This window comes from Eubalaena glacialis, chromosome 4 (genome assembly GCF_028564815.1).
Source record: "Eubalaena glacialis isolate mEubGla1 chromosome 4, mEubGla1.1.hap2.+ XY, whole genome shotgun sequence".
Classification (NCBI taxonomy): domain Eukaryota; kingdom Metazoa; phylum Chordata; class Mammalia; order Artiodactyla; family Balaenidae; genus Eubalaena; species Eubalaena glacialis.
Genome location: NC_083719.1, coordinates 117,924,287 through 117,949,828, shown reverse-complemented (window position 1 = coordinate 117,949,828; position 25,542 = coordinate 117,924,287). Strand labels below are relative to the sequence as shown.

At 48.7% G+C, this 25,542-nt stretch overlaps 1 protein-coding gene across 3 annotated transcripts in view; it reads right to left on the bottom strand.

Annotated features, from left to right (window-relative positions):
• The window catches only part of CYSTM1 (cysteine rich transmembrane module containing 1), a 53,824-nt gene that overhangs the window by 1,171 nt on the left and 27,111 nt on the right, over positions 1 to 25,542 (bottom strand). The gene's annotated exons all lie outside the window — the stretch shown is intronic.

The window sequence follows — 25,542 nt, the reverse complement described above, 5'->3', positions numbered from 1 at the left end:
CTCCACTGTCACTGCCAGGGTCCTGTAGGCAGGAGGGAGGGCTGTCCAGTTTCAGCAGAGCTCGGACCTCTTCTAGCCTCTGCCACAGTGCTAGCTCCAGGGGCTTTCTTTGGGGACAGCTGGCAACCACTGATCTGGGCTCCCCGGCGGCACTGGCCTCAGTCCTGGATGCCTTCCCCAATGTCACAGTTACCTACTGACCCCCCTCGGCCCAGCTTCCCTAACCTGTGCTCCCAGTTATGTCGCTCCCTTCACGGCCTGGCCTGGCCCCTGTGACCTTCAGTTTCACCCATCAGGTTTGCCTTCAATGCAGTTCTGACTCCCCTCAGGCCTTGCTGACTCAGCCCTGGGCACACGCTGGGATTCCTACTGGGCAAACCTGGCAAGCAGCAGCTGTATCAAATCACCACTCCTCCCCGCAAGGAGCTCGGAGACCAGAGGGTCCTCGTGCTGGTGCAATTCCTAAGACTGAGCCCCATGAGCCAGAAACACTCCCACGCCAGGTCCCCAACAGCCCCACTTGCCAGGGTTCCTTCTGCACTCCTTCCCTCTCCAGCGACACGAGCTGGTGGCATTTCCCAAACCAACCCCAGCCTCTTCTCTTCCTCCCCTTTGGGTTTGAGCAGGTAGTCAGAAGCCCACCGGAGCCTGGTCCTGCAGAAAGAGGGCACCAAGGAGCAGGTACAGTGAGTCTAGCCTTTGCAAACCCCTGGGGAGTCCATGGTGCGCCAGGGGCCACCTTCAGGTCCCTCACCACCCCCCACCCCAGCTCCCCTCTCTCCCTCACCTGTGTGAGCGCCAGCATCATGCCCTTCTTTCTCCTCCCACTTCCTCAGCAGAGCCCCACGCTGCTGCTGTCCGCCCTACCAGCCTGTTCCCTCAGCAGCGCTGTCGGCAACTTCAGTGCCTTCGCACCTGACCCCGAAAGCAGCGCCCGCCCCAGCCCTTGGCTTTCTCTTGACCCCAGCAACACAGTCACTGGGCTCATCCTCCACTCCTTCGTCCTGGAAGTATCCCCTCCACATTTCTGCTCTGCCTCTGGGGCCCTCCAGCAGCACCCCAGAGTGCTGGGACGTGGGATAGACGCCTTCTCACCAAGGCACCTGCCTGCTGCTCCCAGACTCAGCCCTCATCACCCTTTTCTTCACCATCATTGGACTGAAGTCTGTAGATCCCTGCACATTCACAGGCAGAGAACACACTATGGTCCCATTTCATAGGCAACTGCATGAGGGAAGGCTACGTGGTCCGTCCAGAATCAACTAGAAGGTAGCACCGACACGTCAGTTTCCTGGCTCCTCACGCAGCACTCTCCCACTGTTCTACACCTACCTGCCCATCGAGTCACTCCTTTGCTCAAAGACATCCAGGCTCCTCCTTCCTACAGCACTTTCTCCGTGGCCACCTAGACTGTTCAGCCACGCTGCATGGATCCCATGGGTCTGTATCCGGCCACGTTCAGCAACCCCGCTACCGAGCCCTACCTATAAGGGCCTCGGGCACCTCACAGCCAAATTCCCTTGCTTTTGCAAGACTCAGATCGGATCTACCTGCCCCCACGAGGAAGGCTGCTTGTCAGCAGGCACAGCCCAGCCCTGGCTCAGCGAGCGTCATACCGCACTAGAGCACCGGAAGGTCTCCTGAAAGGGAGTGGGGCCAATGCCTCCCCTTCACGAGTCAGGAAACCCAATTCCAGGCGCGTGCACAGTGTGAAGGCCGGTACTTGGCTAACTAATAATCCAAAGAAAAGTATTCATTCTATGGGCTGAAATTCCTCTGGGCTTCAAACACGGAGGCCTGTATTTGGTGGCCGCAGAACTCTGGTCTCTGTGGAAAGCAGGGTGAGGACAGCTTTGCCGTGAGGAGGCAGGAGCCCACTTAGGGCCGTATTCACGGAGCAGAGAGACAACCGCCTTGAACCCCAGTGATGCTGATGGCTGCACCGGGCAAGGTGTGCATCAGCACATCCCTCCCGCAGGCAGAGACCGCCTAGCACAGACCCAGCCCGCGCTCTGCGCCCTACCCGACAGCACACAAAAAGACAACCCAGTGCAGGGGGCACTGGCTGTGTTCTCAGAAAAGCTCGTCCCCATCTCCCCAGCCCTCCCTCCTCCTTGCTAAAGCGGCCCCAGAGGCTCCAACAACTCTTCCCAGGAACCCGAGATTCAGCAGAAGGGGCGGTGGGATGGGTAGGCAGTGGGTTGTCAGCAGAGTCTGGAGATGGGAAGTTTGGAGAGAAGCAGGGAAGAAACCCTTCCCTACCTGATACTGCTGCCCCAATCCAGGTCACAATTCCCAAAGACACACTGCTCCAATCTAGTGGGAGGCACCACAATTAGAATTTAGGAACAGAGATTTTAATAAGCCATACCAAATTGGATTTAAATATAGGCTCATCTAACTCATTGGCCATGTAACCTTGGGCAGGTAACAACCTCTCTTAGCCTCAGCTTCCTGTGCTGTAAAATACGAGTAACGTCAGTAATCTGTACCCCACAGGCTTGCTGGGAAAATGAAGAGATCAGGCATGCAAAACGCTAACAGCACAGTGCCTAGCACGTTGTCAAGCGTTCAATAAATGCTCACTGGTATTATTACTGTTATTCAAATGAGTGACTCTCAGGCAGACCCCTCCCAGGACTGACTAAAGAGCTGGCCTAAACCGGCAGAGAGAAGCGGTGGGGGGCTCACCCGGACTCAGGGGAGAAGCCTCAGAAATAAACAAGAGGCCAGGAGGCAGAGTCATAGGCTGTTCTGGAAGCAAAGGGCCTGCAAGGTCATCTAGCCCTTCACTGGGCAGAGGCTAACAGGTCCAGCGCAAGGGAGGGGTGTGCCCAAAGCCACTATGAGGGGAGGGGGCAGATGAAGAGAGCCAGGCCACCTCCAGTAGCGCCACAGCAGGAGGACGTACGACTGCTGGAAGGAGAACTGCCAGCAACTCCGGGCCCTGCTCTCACCCCAACTGCCCATGCACACATGTGTGCATGCACACACACACACACACACACACACACACACACACACACACACACACACACACACACACACACACACACACACTGTCAATTTTCCTTTGGCTTCAACCAACCACATGGTATCAGAGCCCAGGTTCAGGGTCGGGGAGACATGGTTACGTCTTTGGGAAGTGTGACTCTGGAAACCTCAGGCAGAGCCCAGGACAGGGGACGGGGAGCTGATATACTGAGCCTGGGACAGAAGAGGGACCCGGTTAGCGCGGGAACAAACAGGACAACAGCACAAGGGCTATAACCCAAGGACCAGAGACAGACCTGCATCCTGACTGCCAGGCCCATGCCTAGTGACAACCCACCCACCTGCTGAAGACCTGAAGGCTCTGTGGCACCGACCCCAGCGGGAAAGCCCACCGTGGGTTTCACAGTCCCTCCCAGACCACCTGCTCGTCCTCAGCCTTCCTGCGCAGAATGTGACACCTGAGAGGAGATGCCTGCCTCCCAGATCCGGCTGTGCACCCTGAACAGCCTCTTCCTTCTCTCCCTGCCAGAGAAACGGCTCACCTGCCCCGGGGCAGAGACGTGTGCCCTCTCCTCCAGGTCAGCTCCAGAAATAGCTGCCTGATTCATTAGCTCCCAGGGTTTAGGCCAGAGATCTTGCTCCAGGTTGGGTTACTATGTGAAAGGCTCTTCTTCCACACCTCACACAGATCTTTCAGATCCTCTGAGAAGCATCTAATCCGCTGTCTGGCAAACTCCTCCCATCATCCTCCAGCATCTAAAACCAAGCCCAATAAGGCGACCATCAGGGGACTAAAACGGCGGCACAGTACTAAGCGTGTACTAATGCCACGTGCCAGAGCAGGAGAAAGCAACAGTCAGCCCTGAGACCAGCAGAAGAGAAAAGCAGCAGAGGCCGCCCTCCTCCTCCTCTGCATCGCTGACAGGACAGGACCCACCACCTGGGGCTCAGCGCATCTCCTCCGAGAAGCCTTCCTGACCTGGCCCAGCCCATCAAGGATCTTTCTGACTCTGAATTGCTGCTATCACACTATCATTACAATCATTCAAAAACCTTAGTGTCAGAAATACCAAGCAGTCCTTAAGAAGAATGCAGCACCGAGACAGAGATGGGCCCGAGGGAAGTCCTTAGATGAAAAGGGGAGGCTACGTGTACAGTACGTGTGGTACAGGGCCCAGAACAGAGCCTGGGGGTAAGAGCAGGAGCCTTTCCCTTTGTAGGCCAGCAATGCTTTCTTTTTACTTGCGGCATTGGAAAAGATAAGACAACAGGACTGCCTCAGAAATGGCTAGTTTATCCTCAGGGTTTCTAAATGCTGTAACTAGACTATGAGGTCCTCAAGTGCAGGGTGCAGGTCTTCTCCCTGTGCTCCCATCTCTACTTCCTAACCCGTCTGCCAAATACAGACGGGCGCTGGCCGAAGGAAGTCTCGTCCAGAGGTAGAGAGACCCATGCATGACAGGACAGGTGAATCCATCGAAAGCCCATCATCCCCCAGATGTGTCCACCTCACCAACTACCGAGGGCCCTAGGGCTGGTTCTAAGCTGGTGCAAGGAACACCAGTTCTTGCAGCAACTCCAAATGCCAAGGTATTTCAGAAAAGTATTTTACTTTCCTAGGAAAGAAATGATGTATAATTCTAATAACGTTAAACGTTGTGTAAGAACTGGATGAAACGAAAACAAATGACAAGAACCAGCAGACCTGGGGAGTAACACCACGCCTGCCCAAAGCTGCTGCGAGTAGAAGACAAGTGACCTCAACATCCTCCGTTGTCAGTGGGCTCAGGGTTTCGGGTCCCAGGACGGAGCCAGGTCTGGGGATGAGACCAAAAGACCAGCCCAACTTGGGTTAGGAGGGGCAAAGTCATCAAGAGCCTGCCCACCCGGGAGCAAGCCGGGTGTAATGAGGTGCACTGCCTAGTGTCAATGCCCACCACCGAGTGACAAGGGTGCCTCCACAATCACAAGGAAGTGGCCAGCTAAGTGTAGTCAGTGACAGGTAATACATAAAACCGGAATTTTAACATGCTGTGAAAGCCTATCAAATATCAAAATGAAGCCTGATGTTACGAGTGACCAGTGGTGGTTATGTTGGAGTCTAAAATTAGGCAGTGAGTAAAGCTACCTTTTGGCCTGTGAGTCTAGCCCTCAGTGGAGAAGGGTGAGTCATCAGAAACTGACCTTCAAAAGACATCCTGCTCCTGTGCTTTACAACTCGTACCCAAAAGAATTGAAAGCAGGTGCTTGAACAGGTATTTGCCCACCCATGTTCACAGCAGCATATTCACAACAGCCAAAAGGTGGAAGCCACCCAAGTGACCACCGATGGATGAAAGGATAAACAAAACACGGTTTATACATACGATGGAATATTCTTCAGCCTAAGAAAGGAAAGAAATTTTGACATTTGCTACAACATGGGTGTACCTTAAAGACATTTTGCTAAGTGAAGTAAGCCAGTCACACAAGGACAAATACCGTATGACTCCTGTTACATGAGGTACCTGGAGCTGCCAAATTCATAGAGACAGAAAGTAGAAAGGTGGTTGCCAGGGACTGGAGAGTGGATTTATTTTTTAGTGGGTAAGGAGTTCTAGTTTGGGATGATGAACAACGTTGTGGAGATGGATGGTGGTGATGGTTGCACAGCAACGTGAATGGACTTAATGCCACCAAACTGTACACTTAAAAGTGGTTAAAATGATAAACCCTACGTTCTTTCATCCTCCGCTTATTCATGAGGATTCCAGGCATATCAACACCCTGCGGGGAAAGAGATATGGGAGCTTTGCAGGAGGCAAAGCTCTAGAGGCTGGTGGCCCAGGGACGTTCTGTCCCAGCAGCTGTTTCAGTTCTCCTGGGTTGGTGGTGCGATTGATCCCGCCGTCCCCCAGTCCCCCGGTCCCCCGGGCTGCCCTGGAGGCCAGACAGCTAGACGCCCATCACAGCCATCCAAAAAAGGAGGTCCGCTCTGTCTGCCAGGTGCCCACCTGCCCTCCAGCCCGAAGACCCCTCCAGACCTCTCCAGCCAGACCTCACAGAGGATGTGCTGGAGGAGAGAGAAGCTGCTGTGGGGGCGGGTACTCTGCTCAGGCTCCCTCCCACCCCACATGCTCACTTCTCATTTCCCTGACACAGCCAGCCCTGCAGGGGAGTCCGGGATGAAAGACATGGTCCCTGACTCAGGCAGCTCACAAGACACCTTGGAAAGAAGAGCCAACGACATATCTGAGGAAGTGCATGGTGACATGCCATACTGGGGGGCGGGGGGACCAATATTCAACAACTAGAATTCAGAATCAGGACAGGGCCTTTCAGAATGAGCTAAGGAGAGAGGAATGTCAATCCTACTACTGCCCTGTCCTTGTTTTCCTTCCTTTACAAGAAAATTTAAAGAAACGCTGGCTAGTGAGCAGCTCACCCAGAAACAGGCAGCATTTTAGGTTGGCCCAGGCTGTGCTACAGCCCTGGCTTCTCCTGACTGATAGAGTCATCATGGCCTGACTCCCCCTGCCCCAAGGAGGGAGCGGTGGTGATGGTGATGAACTGCACGATTATTCCATACCCTGCTAAGCAGCAGGAAAGACGCTTGGAACCAGGGAATCACAGAAACAAAGCAAGGAGAGAAAAGGTAGGAGTAGAACAGAAATAGACTCAGAAGCCTCAAACTCCCACTGTCAGCGGCCCCTGGATATAAGACAACAACTGCCATGATTTTGGATGCTAAACAGAAACCAGGAAAATTATTTTCCTGGTTTCAGGCACTGGGTTACAGAAAAAGGTGGAGAAGCTCCTTTGAGGGGAGCTGGCTCTTTGGAATGGGCCCAGATGGGCAGAGATCACCACGGAAGTGGCTGCTGGGTTCTTACAATTAGTGCCCCGGCACAAACAGGCACAGGCTGCCCTGCCATCGGCAATATGAGCCTGACTCACATTGAGTGCCGGCCTCAGGAGCCTCATCCAAATAGGTCTTGCTGCATTTTCTAACACGGCAAACACCACCATATCGCTTTTATTGAACACAAAATGTGTCTTTATCTTAGGTATACAGACCACAACTGGCTTCTGCACGTACCAGGTTCCTGAGTTACTGATTAACAGTCCTAGCAGACACATTTATGTAAAACGCCCGAGGTTGTTTTCTTCCTCCTTGGTCAAGCTTAATTTGGCAGACAGTAAAAATAGCTGTATTTTCACCTGAAGGCACCCCAGTTTAGAGCCCTGGTACACGGTGAGCTCTGAGGGAGGGACGGGACAGGAGAGCCACTCTCAGTGAGCGTGGTGAGCAGGTGATTCAAGCAAGGCACACTTGACTTGTAACGAGTGCCCCCCACCCCACCCTCTGCCCCCTGAAGCACACCGCCCACCACTTCACTGCGCCAAAGGTCATCCTTGTAGATCTGGAAAGACCTGTGGTGGGGGGGCCTGGGCTCCGCCAAGCAGTCCCCAACAGTCCCTGCTGTTCTGTAACACCGCCGCAAGCCACCCAAAAGTCAACCACCAAGGGTCCTGAAAACTACCACCATATCCACTGAGAATGGCCATTTGGCAAACGTGAGGCCAGAGACTTCCCCAGGGGAGAAGGGGAGGCGGGGGCCTGGCCTGCAGGGCTGTGACTAGAGCTCTGTTAGGCAGGCAGGGCTGGAGTTCAGGAAGACAACTTCCTTCCATGGTCAACTCTACTAGTTCTAGCCAGCTTGTCACTGAAGCTGAATCCAAAAACAAGTCTCCAACAGCAGGACCAACCACCTTTCCAGTGAAACAGGAAGAGACAGGCTAATCCTTGCTATGAAAGGCTGAGGTGGGAAACTAGGTGAGATTAGCCTTGGAGGTGGAAAGGGTACACAAGGAGCCTCCAACATGTCAGGAAGGACGGAAGGCAGCTGATTGCTCCCCATCCACTGAGCAGGGTTCAGCTGCCCAAAGCGGTGGGTTTATTTACAGCCCCGCCAGTTTGGAGAACGGAAGGGCTCTCAGCAAACTCTGAAAGCCCGGCACACTTGGCCTAGGGCTCACTCCTGCCTCCCTGCTGTCGTCCTCAGTCAGGAGCGCCCCTGAGATCACAGCACAAACAGACCCCAGCCTCCTAGCAGCTCGCCAAGGAACACCGTGGAGATGAGGAGAGGTGGCTGTAGGGTCGTATCCCCCGGGGTCCACTCTCAGTGCCGCTTTGAAGGGTGACAACCTCTCCTAGCTTCAGTTTCCTCACTTGTAAGATGGGGATAATAATAGCACCTCTTCCGTCATTGGGTTTTTGGGGACTTAATGAGTTAAGCCACGTAGGCCAGTGCCCAGTATACAGCAGACTCTTGGTTTTTGTTAGCTGCCGTTGTTACTCCCAAGACAGAGACCTGAAGGACAGACGGCAGGACTCCCTAACTGCTGAGACACCTGGAAGCAACATGGGCATTATGTAAGGCTGCTAGCAGAGTCTACAGACAGTTTTTCCTTCTACACAATGAACTGAGGTCTTTTTGAAGAACCAACAAGTGACAGGGAAATAGGGTAAAAGAAGTGTCTGTTTCCCTTAGGTACTGCCGGGCCACCTCCTGTGGATGCCAGACTGCTGGGCGATGACCCAGGAGGGCCGGGGGCACTGCCTCCTAATGAGGCACAACCTCACAGCCGTCCCAGTGACCCACCCCGCCACGGCAGCAGCTGGAGCTGGTGACCACCAAGAATCCTTCTGCCAACCCCTCACCCTCCCTACCCTTCTCCCAGGCCTGCACAGGGGAAAGGTCTTGCTCAGGAATTCCTTTTGCTCTCCAAGACGAATTCTGGTGACCCTTAGCTCCTGATTCTACTTGGATAAAAATGCTGAACACGCCAGCGTCACTCACCACGCCATGCCCCTAGTCTGGCACAGGGCACTTGGTAGGCCTGGCATATAAGGGACATGGAATGAATGAGTGAACGAATGAATGAGTGAATGAACGATTTGTCTTGCACCTTTTACCTCAGTTGGAAAAGCTGTTTCCAGCCTACCTTGCGAGCAAGCTGCAGATACAGGCTTAGCTGGCTATTCTCTGAAGCAATGGCAAAGCACTATTAAGAAAAAATATGAAGACCCTGTCAGTCTTAAGTTCTTAAGGAAGGGTGTCACTCCCACTTCTGTCAGTTTAAGTCCTTCAAGAGATCTTGGCTCATCCAGAACTTTCCTGAAATGGTTGAGGGCAGTCCCTGGTATCAGGGCCATCACTCTATCCCAGAAGGGATCCATGTGACTAGGAGATCATCTTGGGAAAGAGTGAAGCAAGCAAAAGCTCAGGGGCCCGAGCCTGGCTGGGCCAGGGAGAGTCGGCCCCGCAGCCCCAGAAGACACTTTCTCCAGAGGGCCCTCCTGAGAACCTTTCCTTCAGATCTGTAGGCCTAGGGAACTGTGCCCGCAGCCTTGAGGAATTCATGGTTACCCATGGCTGCCCAAGGGTACTTGGACAGGGCTTTTTTGGGGGGAGGGGGCGGGGCCGGAGACTACTGATCCTTTATGAACTACCCATGATACACCTATTCTCAGAAGCAAAAGTCCATTTTTACCCATTAAGAACAACTCGAAAAGAATCTTGCACGCTCCAAAATCCTCCAGACTGACAAGGTATCCCAGGCTACCAAATGGACTCATTTCAGGGTTAAATGGAAAAGTTCAGAGGGAACCAAGACACTACCAAAAAGTAAGGCTAATGGAAATTTTTTTTTCCCCTAAGGAAAATGCAATTGAAAAGCACTGAAATCTTTCCTAGGCCATTCTCAATGTATGGTCTTTAAGCCGGTTGTGTCCCTGGGAAAAGGTTCTGATGCCTGGGACACCAAGAACAAAGCTCTCCACATCACCGCACACACCCAGGTGCAAGCTCTAAGGGAAACGTGTGTGCGTGTGCATGCACTTGCACGTGTGTGGGGCGGCGGTGGGGATGCCCTTCTCCAGCTTCAGAAAGCCTCTAAGGTCTAGGAGGCTGAGAATGCGTAAGGGCACCCTAGGGAGTGAGCCACCTTTTCCAACCAGGATCCTAGCTTGGACACGCAGCACGCCACTGATATAATGAGAAAAAAGCCACTGAGGCCAGCCGGGGAACAAGGAGGGAAGCAGTACTGGCCTCTCAAAACTAAAAGAGTTACAGCCCTGACGGCACACAGCAGCAAGCTTCCTGGCTGCGAGCTGATAAGGCTTTCCAGAAGAGTGGGTAGGAAAGTCGGTATTTCCTGGAGGAGGAAGCCACTCCCTCAGGGAGCCAAGGCAAGTGTCCAACAGCAGAAGGGCAGGGCAGGCTACAAATACTGTCACGGTCCACTCACTGGCCGGTCCCAGTGGGCCTCTCAGCCCCTGCCAGAGCAGCTTTCAGGGCAGAAGCTGGGTCCTCTTCATCCCTGTAGCCCCCAAGGTCCAGCCGCTGCGGATGCAGGTTCACTGGGCTCGGGGGCTGAGCTTGCTACACCTGGCATAGTCCACCTGGTAAAATACATTTCCCTTAAGCTGTCTGTGGCTCGGCTTCCTCACCTGAAAAACGGAGACATAACACCACCGACCTCTTGGGATTGTTATAAAGATTAGATGATTAACGCCTTGAAAAGCAGCACAGTGCCAGGCACAAACAGATAATACATTATAAGTATTATTGCTGCTGTAAAAAAAAATAAATGGCTAGAAGAAAAGCACTGTGTATTGTAGAGCGGGGGGGAGGGGGCGGAGGGGCTGCTGGGGGCGCCCAGCATGAAGTCAGGTGCGTGAGACTGACATCTGAAATGGAGACTTCACCGGAAACCACTGATTGCCACTCGCAAGACTCACATTCTACGGGACCAAGATGCAGCTGAGGGTACACAGATTGGTGAATTTAAGATGAAGAAAAAAACCCCAAACACCCAACAACACTTTTACGTAGCATTTATATTAGCTGCAAATATATCTCCTGGACAGAGATGAACATACTAGTCAAATTTCAAAAAGGGCTGCATCATAAAAAACTAAACACAGACCAAAAGATTTATACAAAAATGTTAACTACTGTCTCTAGATAGCAAAAGAATGGGTATTATTTACTTTCTATAAAGAAGAGATATTCCTGTAATTTAAAAAGTAAGTCCTGTAATTTAGAATGAAGCCATGTTTTTCTGTGTGAGAACCCGGTTGTACCCCAGGAGTAGTGGCCTGGGGTACAGCAGAGCTGCACTAAATCAGGGTTTGGAGAAAGCCACTCTTCTGGCCCCTGACCATGCTGGGCGTGGTCCCCACACTAGTGTCAGTGAACGCTGGGCTAAGCCCTCATCTACAGACACCAGCCCTCGCCATCTTCATTGTCAGCATTTTAGTTATGATCGTCCTGTGTTGCGTCCAGCTTTTTGGAGAGTCTCAGCTCTGGGGAGCCACAATGTAAGCAGAATATAGATTTTTCCCCTGCGGCTAACCACACTGACCACGGGGAAGCGGGTGCCCATGGGAGCTGGGCCACAACAGCTGGGCTTGCAGGTAGAGCCACACGGACTGTGCTCGGGCCCCGGGCCGGCCTCTCGGCACAGCTAATGCCTCACTGCTATTTGGAAGGACGCATCCTAGGGAAAGGCCCCTGCAACCCTAGGTGACCTCACACTCACAGGGCGGTCCCAACACCACGGTCCTGGCTCCAATCCTAGACATGACCTGATCTATCCCACCTGCACCTTCCAGTTTCCCTGGATGCCTTTTACCCAAAGCAGCCTTCCTTTCCTTGCCCACCAAACCAATTTCCTCATTGTTTACATCAACCTAACTTTAAAAAGCTTATGCGAGATGTGAATGAAAGGCATATGTCAAGTTTCAAGACTGGGTAAACGCAGTACTAGAGCAGAAAACCCGGGCTGCACCTGGGGGCGAGTGGTCTGGGAGCAGGGTAGGACTTCAAACACCCCTGTTTCCTGGGCCAGCCCGGGCCAGCCCGGTCCAGCCAACTGAGCACACTTCCCTGGCCAGCTGAGTAAACTGGATCTGCAAAGAGCAGCTGCCCTTTCATACTCCATTACCCCTGAGCACTGGGCAGGCCAAGGCTTTTGAAAAGGCAAAAGAGAGTGTTTTACATGAAGCGTTTGACCAAAACAGATTGTGTCTCTATATCCAAGAAGATGGAAAAACCCAAGGCCATCTTTAGGAGCCTATGGTCCCCCAGTGTCCTCGTGACCAGACTGTCTTCATGTGATGCCAGTTCCCAGACCTAGTGCAGTCACAGGGCGGGGGCCGGGGGACAGGCGAACGGGACTTCATCTAAGCGCGGGCCTAGCTAAGCAGATCTATCAAGTTAAAGCCTGAGGTCACAAATACGGGGAATGAGAATCAAAACTGGTGCCAAGAGCCCAGTTCACTCACTAAAGGCCAATCGCACCTGCTTTTGTGAAAAGAAAGGAAAAGAGTTGCAACTGAGTGTCCCAGAGAGCACACGTCATACTCAGAGAGCCCACCTCTTCACCGCTGTTAACAATGCACGTTATTATTAATATTATATATATAATATATTATATATAAATATTATTAATATTTTGAAGTATTTCCTAATGGAATGCAAATGAGCATGAAAGTTAAGAATACAATTTGAACCAGACAGACCTGGGTTCAATTCATGGCTCGGTGAGTTACTCTTTGACTTTAGGCCAGTTAGTTCACCTCTCTGAACCTGTGTCCTCATCTCTGAAACAGGAAACCACCAAGACCACTGTATGGATTAAAAAAGATCATGTACACAAAGCACCTGAACAAGATCTAATTAGAAACAGTAACATTTATTTAGTGCTTGGCACTAAATTACACAAGGCATTTCACAATTGTTGAACGAGTGAGTGGTGAGATTCCAAGGAAGAAAGGAAGACAAAGTTAAAAAAAAAAAAAAAACTTCTACTCATTCATGGGAGGCCCCATGACACATGGAAGCATGTCAGGCTCTGGGTCAGACACCTGGGGAACCATGGGCAAGACATTACAGCCTCTCTAAGACTCAGGTTCCACATGTGTAAGATCTGGGATAACACCACTTACCTGGAAGGACTATTGCAAGAATTGAAGCCATGTCCATAAAGCTCTCAGCCCAGAGCTGGGCACCTCACTCGGTGCTCAATAAATGGTAGTCACTGAGGAGCACAGGCTTTGGGGTTAGATTGGTGGGTCTGAATCTCAGCTCTACCACCTCCTAGCTGTGAGACCATGAACAAGTTTCACGCTTTCTCTGCTTCAGTTCCTTCATCTATACGACGGGGATGAGAAAAGATCTACCTCAGAGGGTTGTTCTCAGGACTAAATGAGTTAACACATAAAAATGCCTGACACACCGTAACCACTTGATAATTATTAGCTCTTTTATTTACCTATTATTTATTAACTATTCGACAATTAATAATTAATATTAAATGTTCAAAAACTTAGACCACTGGCTTCAAACTCTTCTTGTCCTCCTGGTTTTAATCTAGGAATTGGTATCAAACACCCAGATTCTCCCGTCCCACCTGCAGAGAGGCTCAGAAACAAAGCCTCTTACTGTCTGTCCAGTAAGAGGTCAAGAGGGAATTCTTTATAGCTCCAAGTTCCCGGAGCCTTCTTCCTGGGCAGGCCACCAGAAAAAGTCATGAATTTTTCAGCTGCTAATGAAGCTGACCAGGAAGGCCTCTTCCTCCATTGGGCTCAAAAGCCCAATGTACAGTTTTCATTATGAAGACTCTATCGCAATGGTTCTCAAAGGCAGGTTCTGGGCCCCTAGGGAACATCTGGTAATGTCTGGGCAACATTTTTGGTTGTCATAACTGAGCAGATACCACTGGCATTTAGTGGGAAGAGGCCAGAGATGCTGCTAAGCATTGTACAATGCACAGGACAGCGCCCCACTCCCCCCGCCAAAATTATCCGGCCCAAACGTCAACGTGCTGAGGTTGAGAAACCCTGCCTTATAGGAAATTTGCTTATGACAAAGTAAGTGGGGGGGAAAACAGAATACACAATGGAATCTACACTACAATGGCAGCCAGGTGCAAATGACACATGCACATAAGCAAGAACTGCCTAGGAAATAAGAACACAAAAAAGATTTGAGTTGATGGGGTATCTGGACTATGAATGGGAAAACTTTTTTTTTTCTATGAGAGTTGTTACTATGTTTAGGGACCAGACCATTCAGTGGAGGCAAAAATGACCCAAAGCTGCATCTCTCAGTTCTGATAATTCACATACCTGTGACTGCCAGTATTGCAACAGTGCTCCACACTGAATATTCTGCTCAGAACCCAGGCCAAAAAATGAATAACGTGAGGGAGTGAAAAGTAGTGCAAAACAGTCTTTTCTGCAAACTCAAACCCAGAGTTTAACACTTGAAAAAGCTTATTCCAGAAGCTCACCCTGTCTTCTCTCCTGCATATCTTTATTTTTTTAAACTTTGTATTTTATATTGGAGTATAGTTGGTTAACAATGTTGTGTTAGTTTCAGGTGTACAACAAAGTGATTCAGTTATACATATACATGTATCTATTCTTTTTCAAATTCTTTTCCCAATCAGGTTGTTACAGAATATTGAGCAGAGTTCCCTGTGCTATCTTTAAACTTCTCATCTTCAATCACTCAACAAGTAGTTACTGGGGAATCAAGTGGTCAGTCAAATTAGACAAGGTCTCTACTATCAGGATGCTTTCAGACAGTGGTGGAGACCGTAATTCTCTAACTAGAGCCAAGGCTGTAAAATTACAAACCCAGAGAGTACTATGAAGGACAGAAGCTGACCCAGACCGGGGTGGGGGTAAGGTATCACTCAGCATCGCTGAAGTGACACAGGAGTGAAATGGGAAGGATTAATAGGTTACTTGTACTGAGTCAAGAGAGGTGTGAATTTTCCAAGCCATATAGAAGAAACACCATTTGCAAAAGCCATATGGGAGGAGAGGCCTGGTGAGGCTGAGGAACTGAAACAGAATCTGCTGGCAAGGCTACACCATGAAGGACCTCTCAAGACCTTTTGGAATGTTGGTCTTTATTCTAAGAATAATAGAAAACCATTAAGGAGGGCAAAAGAAATGTTTGAGCCCTTAACTTGTATAGGTTCTACTCTGGCATGCCCAAGCGTTAGGTGAGGAACTGCTTCCACCAAAACCTTTTCATCCTCAGGTAAATCAAAACCTCTGGCCTATCACATAGAAACCCAGGCTGGTAGCAAAGCCTCCACTAAATGGAAGCCAGTAGACCATGACAAAAAGTAAGAAGGAGCAGTTTCCCCTCCAAAGCAAGAATCAGCAAGCTCTAAGCCTGATGGGCCATGAAGGTCCCTGCCCTCCCTGAGATAGGGAAAGGGGGGCCCTGCAGTGCTAAGAGAAACAGCTGCGGTCAGAGCCCTTATCAAGAGCCACGCATCCCAGGAGGACCCCATAAGCAGCCCGCCTTCTCCTAGTTGAGGGGCCAAGTTCAGGCTGGATCAGACCACAGACAACCGTCCCATTTGCCCCCAGTTTCTGTGCCTTCATCTAGATAGGCCCTGAGGTTTCATGCTTTCTGTAGGTCTTTCTGGAAGCACTACTAACTACCAGCTACTGTGCTAGGTCTGGGAACCATATTGTCTCCCTCTCATATCCCTTCCTTGCTCATCTTTCTCTTCTTCCTCCCTTTCTAGAGACCTCCCTCCTTGTGGCCACTGGGTCTGTCTCTCTTCTCATAGCAAAGAGTCTATGTGACCAGACCTACTTGCTGAGTCAGAAACCACAAGTTTCCCAATTCTGACAGGGCTGGTTGAAGTTTTAAAGATGCTGGCCCAAGCCCATGTGAGACATAAGGGCACTTTTCCAAGGAATTCCATGAAAATGCCCTTTGGGCACTAGAAGATTCAACTGAACGTCCCAGAATGTGTGCTAAGAGATGCAAGAGGAAGGACGAAGGTTAAATGAATTAACTGAACAAAGATCAAGTGAGGATAAGATATAAAGAAGTATTTCGCAAGATAGTCAACTCTTGCCATGAAGAAGGCAGAGATCAGGATAAACCAGGAGACCAAGAAGGAAGCAGCACAAGGTAGGCCAAGCTCGGACCTCGGCCAGACTGGAAGGCAGCAATGGGGCAGAGCCCTCGGGCGCTGGCACCTATCCCGGTGGTGGAGCCTCTGGGACACTGTCATAAAGAACAGGCTCTCAGGTCACACATGGTGTTAGAATGTTTGCTTGCCACTTACTAGCTCTGACCTTGGGCAAACTCTTCTTTTGAAGAGTAAGACCCACCTCATAGAGCTGTCACGCTAATTAAATGCTGATGGATATACAGTGTCCAGCACCAGGCGTGACACAGCAAAAACTCAGTTAGTAGCAGCTCCTTAGAGCCACTCCCAGGATTCTGTACAGAGGAGATGAGGAGGAACAGGAACCCAAGGTAAGGCTGGAAGTAGAATGCTGCAAAGACACCTGTGCAGGCAGAGGACATTGGGAGAGGGGACACTCAGCCAGTCAGCACATACTTGGAATTGAGTAGTGAACATGACATACAAAAGTCCCTGCCTTCAAGGAGCTTACGTTCCAGCAGGAGGAGAAAGGCAGCCAAGGGACATGTGAACAATGTGTTGGGAAGAGAAAAGAGGTGGGCATAGCAGGGAGAGTGTGCCAGGCTGGGGTGCTTGGTTAAATGGGGCAGAGGGAGAGGGGAGGTGGTTGGAAGGCCTCTCTGACTAGGTGACAGCTGAGCAAGAACCACGAGAGGACACAAGCCCAGTCAATTTCGGAGGAGAGGGAAAGGGAATGGCAAATACCAAGGCCGGGGTAGGAATGGGGTGGCCTGTGAAGGTGGAGCAGTGCACGGGGGCAGCCCGCTCATGGAGGGCCTGGCTGGTCCCCCTAAGGACTGGCTTTTACTCTGAGTGATAAGGGAAGCCTCTCGAGGGTCTGGCGAAAAAACAGACAGCAGGGGGCAAGAGCAGGAGGAGGGAGACCAGTTATAAGGCTACAAACTGCAGATGACATGACTTTGGAGTTGTCGGTCCCCACGGTTGCCTCAGACGTGTGGGGATTCTCAGGGTAGATCAGGAATGACCCTCAGCAACTGGCTTCCCCACCTTTCCCCTGAGGGCTTCCTGTCTTCACCACCCCCATCCAACCACAAGCAAAAATTCAGAAAAGTGGTGTGGGCCAAGGGAGGGTGTTAAGTCCCTCGTTGCCCATACACTCTACGTGGTATATGACTTTGTTTACGCTTTGCCACAGTCCTATAATACCAATTTTACAGATAAGGAAACAGAAGCTCAGGGAACTGGAGAAACTCCACCTAGATTCCTAAGCCAATGCGGCTTTAGGTGGCACCAGGCAGTGTCCTTGCTGAGACATTCTGTCATCTGATGCCTGGCAGAGAAAGAAGGTACTGAGCTGGACTTTATCTATGCTGAAAGTCTTCCCAGGGCAATGACGATGCCTGATCGGAGTTTCTGATGAAAAAAAAGCATAAAAGGCTCAAACAAGCCAAGCTGTAATTCCAGACCTCAAGCCAATTAGCCAGAGATGCCAGACTGTTAAACTCCTTTCTTGTTTATCCCTGTGCTGAGCGATGAGAGCAGTGTCAGACACCAAAGGGCGTGTGCAGGGGCACCATGCCATGTTACCAGCTGGCACTCTGACTGTGGACTGAGGAAAGGCCACTCACAGCATCCTGCTGGTTGGCCAGTGACCCGGCAGGGCTCTCCTGGAACAGGTGCTCCCCTTTTGCTCCTTCAAATTACAAAGAGCAAGAACAGGGGCACTTTTTTACAGGCTGAGAAATCCGGTTCAAAGGCCAATCAGGCTTCTGAACTCCATGGGGGCATCCCAAGGACTCTGCTGAAGCAGAATTCATTTTATTTTACATCAATACATTGTCAGATATCAGTCCTAACCCAGAAAAATATGAATAAAACCGCAGTATCTGGACTCCCAAGAATTAAATAGCAAGGGAAGGGGCTCAAAGGGAAAGGGGACCAGACATGGAACATGAATTCACAACCACCTTTCAAACTGGTAATATTTCCATCCATCCAGTAAATATTTACTGAGCATATACCACGTCTCAGCACTGTTCTAGGTTCTGTGGAAGCAGAGATGAAGGAGAGAAAAAATCACCTTCAGGAAGCTTACAAGGGGAGGCAGGCACACTCAAAGATCGGGGAGGTTAAACAATCTGCCCAGGTCCTCGTGTTAATAAGGGGATTTGAACCCAGCTTTTATCACACTCCACTTACCTGTCTACTAGGAAAGTGGTACCCTGTTATAACTACCAGGTTTTTGTGTTTGTTTCGGTGGTTGGGGGGCAGGGCGGAGGGAGGAGGCAGAGGGAAGGTGTCTGGGAATTGCTGTGGAATCAGTGCTGGATCGCAGCAGCAGGCCATAAAGAAGAAATGCATTTAGCTTGGAATCAGGACTTACATCCTAGTCAAAACTCGTGGACCATGGGCAAGTCACTAAACCTCACTGTACTTCAGTTTTAGTATCTCTAAAAAGAGGGATTCGGCCTAGCAAGAAATGGTAAAATGGCCTCATCTTACCTAACAATTCAAGCCTCACTCAGCGGCTGCCTAGGATCCTTCGGTAAGGAGGATTCTGAAGCCAAATTTGGGGCTGAGCAGCTAGAGCCAGAATTGATGAGTGATGTCTGCCATGAGTTCGGAAGGGTGATCAGCTGAGAACTCTAACATTTCCAATGATTTGAGGTATCTGAGTGGCAGCCATTTCAGTTTTGGTGAGAGAATTTACTTCTTTTTTTTTTTTCTTTTTTTTTTTAAAAACATCTTTATTGGAGTATAATTGCTTTACAATAGTGTGTTAGTCTCTGCTTTATAACAAAGTGAATCAGCTATACATATACATATATCCCCATATCCCCTCCCTCTTGCGTCTCCCTCCCTCCCGCGTCTCCCTCCCTCCCACCCTCCCTATCCTACCCCTCTAGGTGGTCACAAAGCACCGAGCTGATCTCCCTGTGCTATGCGGCTGCTTCCCACTTGCTATCTATTTTACATCTGGTAGTGTATATAAGTCCGTACCACTTGGTGAGAGAATTTAAAAACCTCGGACTTCATGACTTTCTAACCAATTCACAGAACTTTCCTTAAAAAGACAGATGGCCTATCTTCTGACCTAAGACTGGAGATACTGTTGTGTTTAATTTTCACTTTAAACAGTTTTGTTACTATGACATATTCATAAGAACCTAGAAAGAGTTTTGTTATTTAGAATGTTTCACTGAACATGAGCTCACCCATCACCACTGGGACTTGGGGGTAGAGTTTCTGTGCCATTTTGCACTGTGGCTTTGTCACCCACCCATGAAGACTAAAGTCCATTTCCCCTCCCCCTGAATCTCTGCTAGCTAGACCTGTGGCTGCTTTGACAGAGAGTGTGGTGGAAGTGATGTGCTGAGACTTTTGAGCCTGGGCAGTAAAAAAAAGCCAGGGAGATCATTACCTTGTAGTTGCAGAAGATTTGGGGAAATCTGGGTGAAAGGTATACAGAATTGTTTGTACTATTTCTGCAAAGCTTTTGTAAGTCTGGAATTTTTTCAAAATTAGAAGTTAAATGAAAAGTTTTTTGTTTGTTTGTTTTTTAAAGGAAGGCCTGGCAGCTGCCACTTTTGTACTCTAACGCCTAAGGAGCCCAGACCTCCTGAGGCTGTCACACTGTGAGGCCCAAGTCAGCCACACTGAGAGGCCACGTGGAAGGAGGGAGAGGGGGAAAAGGGATACTGGATGGAGGATTTTTTTTTTGCATTCAAAAGAACAATTTCTTGTTATGATGAACCAGACGTACAAGATTTCACTGAAACAGTTGATAGAATACGACTGAACTTAAATTAACTTCATGGGAAACAAGAGGGTCAAACCAAGCCAGTAAGAGTGGAAAAGCCCAAGCCTGGATGGGACACGCATAAGCATAGTAGCTTCTCAGCATGGGCATCACGTGACCCCTCCCAGCAGTGAGACAGCCAGCAGTCATGCTCCCATCCCTCTCTCCCTTCCAAAGCATCTGCCAAACCAAACAGCTTCTTCCTCTGTATTATTGGTATAAGCCAACCCAATAGTGCCCCTTTAGACAGCTATAAATATGAAAGCCAAGAAGGAAAGTTTGTAAATCCCATTCAAGGGTAGAAAGTACACATACTCAACTCAGCACACTGGTTATCTCCTATGTTCCAGGCCCAGGGAGCAGAGATGAATCTTTCCTGCCAAGTCCTGCCCAAATTATAGAATCTCTAACGCCAAGCTTTGGGGTGATTTACTACATAGCAATAGATAACCAAAACATATGTCAAGCTTCCACCTGTGGCAAAAAGCCTTAAGTTCTGGTTTGGCAAGACCTGGCTATCCAAATGGGTCTTTGAACCCAATCCTTGGGCTGACACATGCTCCTTGCCTAAGTGCTTTTGTATCCTGAGTTGCTTTTTTATACAGCATCCCTGCTCTTATTTCAGTAAGAAATCTCCCTGCATATCTAAGAATATTAGAAGATTCCCCCCCTTTTTTGTAGTAGGGTTTCTGCTCCTTGTGTTGCCTCTGTTCCCTCAGTGTCCCTTTTTCCTGTCTGTTTTGGTCACCATCTATCATCTGGGGCCTTCACTCAGGTCTCCAATGATCCTCTGTTGCTGGTTAATATTTAAGGCTGAGATTCTGTCACTTGCAATCTTAAGAGTCTTGACCAACACAAATGGTGGAAGCCTAAACTAAAATAGTATGAGCAAGGTTGACTGGAGTCAGACATTAAAGAGGTAAATCAGAACATGAAACCTAACTGAATTTGGAGAGAGGAGGTGCCTTGAAAGAAGTCTGTATGGGGTGCAGCTGAAGCACCTAGGAGTGGTAAATTCTATGGGAGGTATGGGATACAGGAGGGAAAGCTTCACAGAAGTGCTGATATTCTGTTTGATCTCTCTGTACAGTTGGGCAGAATGGGAATGAGGAGTAGGGAGTGAAGGGAGCGGCATGGCTGGTTAGAGGCCATCCTCGATGGTGACATCCTTAACTCCAAGCCGAGGTAGTTACTGGATGAGACATCTGGTGGTCTTAGAAGGGGATGGGTATAATTTGCACATGGGAGAGAGATGAATTGTTAAAAGGAAAGATCGGAGCATGGTGAACTGTCTGCCAAGATGGCCACCAACGATTCCTCTCACTCTGTATTCACATGCTGTTCCTCCTAGTGAGATGGAATCTATTTTACACCAATGTTTATGACAGCCATTATTTATCATTCAAAATAGCTCAAAAGCAGATACCCAAATGTCCATCAACTAATGAACAGATGAATAAAATATGAACAGATGAATAAAATATGGCATATCCATACAATAAAATATTATTTGGCAAAGGAATGGAGCACTGATAGTTGCTACAACGTGGATGAACCTTGAAAACATTACACTAAGGGAAAGAAGCCGGTCATAAAAGAGCGCATATTACATGATTCCACTTATAAGAAAAGTTCAACACAGGCAAATTAATAGAGACAGAAAAGTAGATTCATGTAGGAGGAGAGTTAAGGAAATCGGAAGTGACTGCCAAAGGGTTTCTTTTCGGGGTGATGAAAATCTTCTGGAATTAGACAGTGGTGATGGTCACACAACTCTGTGAATACACCAAAACCCACTGGATTGGACACTTTAAATGGGAGAATTGTATGGTATGTGAATTGTATCTCAATAAAGCTGTTGCCAAAAAAGCAGGAGTGGGGGGAGATGGCATCTATTTCCTCTCCTGCTGAATCTGGCCAGCCTTTGAGCAATAGAATACAGGGTAAGTGAGGCAGTGCCAGCTCTGGGCCTAGCTGTTAAAAGCCTGGCAGCTGCTACTTTCACACTCTTGGAAGCTAGTTGCCGTGGAAAGGGAGATGTGTAGAGAGAGGCCTCATGGAGCTAAACCCAGGCCTTCGTCATGTGAGCGAGGCAGTCTTGGACATTTCAGCTCCAGCCAAGCTGACAGCTGGATTAAGTCACGCAAGTGACCCCAGGAGAGATCCCCTAAAGCCAACTCACACAATCATGAGAAATAATAAATCACTGTTGTTTTAAGCCACTGAGTTTCAGGGTGGTATGTTATACAATAAATAACTGAATCACAACCTCTCTGAGCCTCAGATTCTACCTCTATAACATGGGACTAATGCTTCAGGGTCATTATGAAGATTACGTGAAGCTAATGCCAGTGCAAGAAATACTAGTTGGTATAGTTGTTATTATTATTAAAAATCTCCCCAGGAGACCCTTGACATATTGCAGGTGTGCTCCCTGGGAAGCCTCATTCCCACAAGCACCTGCTGCTTCCAATCACATGGTTTCCAAAAAGCTGGTTTCCTGAGAAAAACAAAGGCTTAAAAAAAAAATACAGGGGCTTCCCTGGTGGGGCAGCAGTTGAGAGTCCGCCTGCCAATGCAGGGGACAGGGGTTCGAGCCCTGGTCCGGGAGGATCCCATGGGCCGCGAAGCAACTAAGCCCGTGCACCACAGCTGCTGAGCCTGCGCTCTGGAGCCCGCGAGCCACAAGTGCTGAGCCTGCGTGCCACAACTACTGAGGCCCGTGCTCCTGGAGCCCGTGCTCCGCAGTGGGAGAAGCCACCGCAATGAGAAGCCTGCGCACCGCAATGAAGAGTAGCCCCTGCTCGCCACAACTAGAGAAAGCCCACGCACAGCAACGAAGACCCAATGCAGCCAAAAATAAATAAATAAATTTTAAAAAATACAATATCTGAAAAAATGAAATTTGAACTAAAAAATAGACTACCAAAGAAGGTTCTGCTTAGATTAGCCATCTACCCACTGACCTGTCCATTCAACACTTTATTAAACCCTTACTAATTACCAGACACCAATTAAGAGTAGCTAAGACCCTAAAACAAATAATTTCCACCTAGGTAGCTGTTAACAGAAGGGACTACACACATGAACTTCAGCTGAGAGATGGCATATGCAGTAGTAGATACATCTAAAATCATCCTGCTAGAGAAAAAATCCCTTAAATTTCTGCAGAGAGCTCAAAGACACATGCTTAGAATACAGGCCCCAAGAATGATTCTGATTGGGGATCCCAGGAGCAATACAAAGAGAAAGAAATGAAAGGGGTCCCCAAAAGCACATCCCTTAGTGAGAGGGGGGTCAGAGGGTCCCATTCACAGAACCTGGACCCCAGGTTGAGAGAAGAGCTTGACCACCTGGTATCCCCTGCCATACCTGGTACAGAACAGGTCTGGGCAATTAACAATGCACAAGCTGATGACAGAGAGAGAAATCCTGTAGAAAAGAATGTTAAACAGCTTTCAACTGCATTTATGAAATCATTGATAAATTGATAAAGCCTTTTAATCCTAAGAAGAATTAAGATATTATTTTTTTTCCTCAAAAACACTGATGTAATACTTAAATTACACCAAAGGTAAGAAAGAGGGCCAAACCTGTGAGTATTTTCTGCATGAGGGGACAAGGTCCACCGAGCCCAGGAAGCACTTATTCTAGACAAGCTCTATAATGTTCCAAATCCACTGAATGGTAGTTACAGTCAGTATAAACAATACAGGCCCAGAAATGGCCTACAAACCATAGACCAGGAGGGCTATGGGTGAAAGACACAACCTAGGGAGGCAATGGGCTGAATCTATTGTTTAATACAAATGCTGGGCTGACTTTTTTCATTGACATATAACATATACTAAAGTGCACAAATATTAACTGTGTGGCTTGAAAATGTTTATACCCAGATTAAGATAAAAGAATACTCTTAGGGCTTCCCTGGTGGCACAGTAGTTAAGAATCCGCCTGCCAATGTAGGGGACACGGGTTCGAGCCCTGGTCCGGGAAGATCCCTCATGCTGCGGAGCAACTAAGCCCGTGCACCACAACTACTGAGCCTGCACTCTAGAGCCCGCGAGCCACAACTACTGAAGCCCGCGTGTCTAGAGCCTATGCTCCGCAACAAGAGAAGCCACCGCAATGAGAAGCCCTCACACTGCAACGAAGAGTAGCCACCGCTCGCCACAACTAGAGAAAGCCCGCACACAGTAATGAAGACCCAACGCAGCCAAAAACAAAAAACAAAAAAAACTCCTAATACCCCAGAAGTTTCCCTGTGTCATTCCTAGTCAATAACAAACCCTACCCTAGCCTCCGACACCACAGCCCGGAGTAACCACTATTTTGATCTCCATCACCATAGATTAGTTTGGCTTAATCTTGAATTGCACATAAATGAATCATATATTATGTGGTCTTTTCAGTTGGCCTTCTTTCATTCATCACAGGGTTACCTTGTTTTGAAGCAGAAACCCCAGAAACTGAGATTTATTTTCAGGAAATCCCCCTCTGATGTCATAGACCTGGATGCCAACTGCTCTGATTTATACTGGTTGTACTTCCCGCAGTCCTCCAAGCACGTGTTATAACAATTTACAACGAAACAGAACCTTGGATTGTAAAAGTTTTCCTTCAAGATAAACTAAATCTTTTAAAGGTATTCAAATCTATTCAATCTCAATACAGCCCTTGACTTGACACCATAAAAGTAAAATCTTTCCCATATTGAGCGCACAATTCCTCTTAAACCTATTTTTCTTCCTTGGCATCCACCCATTCTAAAGAACCCTCAAATTCTGAAATAAAATGAACTGTCAGTTCTGTTACTACTTTTGATTAGTAAGGGGTTAAAACTATAGGAAAATCTCTGAGGCAGCCTAAGGCCCTAAATTCAGACAAATGTGTCAGGTCAGAAAAGACAGGAAAGGGACAACAGTACAGCAATAAGATACAGGTACAAATTCCACAGTCAAACTTTCAGGATTCAAATCTGGGGTCTGCCATTTCTAGCTGGGTGGCCTTGGGCAAGTCGTTACTCCACTCTGTGTCTCAATTACTTCACTGTAAAATGGGAATAACCTCATAAGACTGTTGCAAGGATTAAATGTGAACGTATATAAAGCTCTTAGGAGAGCACCTGGCACATAATAAGCACTCGGTAAGAATGAGCTATATTCAAAAGCTGAAAGCTCTAAGAGAGCAACTATTCTGCAAACCAAAAGGTTATAATACAGTCATAACAGTCACCAAGACAGGTAGCACAGTGCTTCTCAAGATGTTTCCTTCCTAACCCTTCACAGACTGCTACTTTTTTGTAAAATGCAAGATTGCATGCTCGAATGTCACAGCAATGTCAAATGGCTCTCAAAGTTTTAAAATTTTTACTCTCACTTTCTGTATTTATCTCATTGCAGCCTGATAGCCGCCCATGGACTGGCACTTGTCTGCACAGTAAACTTTGAGTAGCACTGTTCCAGCACACAAGAAGGACTCATAAGCTGCTGACAACTCAGCTAGCAGGTTAAATAGAATTATGAAAACATATTAGTAAAGAAAACCAACCCCAATAGCAGGGGCAAGAGGATGACTTGAGGGTCAACAAGTTGAGAGATAAAACAATCCCAACAGGCTAAACCTGAAAAGCAAAACAGGCTGCCAGAGCAAGAACCCAACTGGTACTTTGCCCCCTCTCACTGCTCGAGGAGATGCCTTCAGAAAACATGTCGGCCAGGAAGTCATCAGCCCCACAGGGGACAAGAGAAAGGAGGCAGAATTGATTCAGC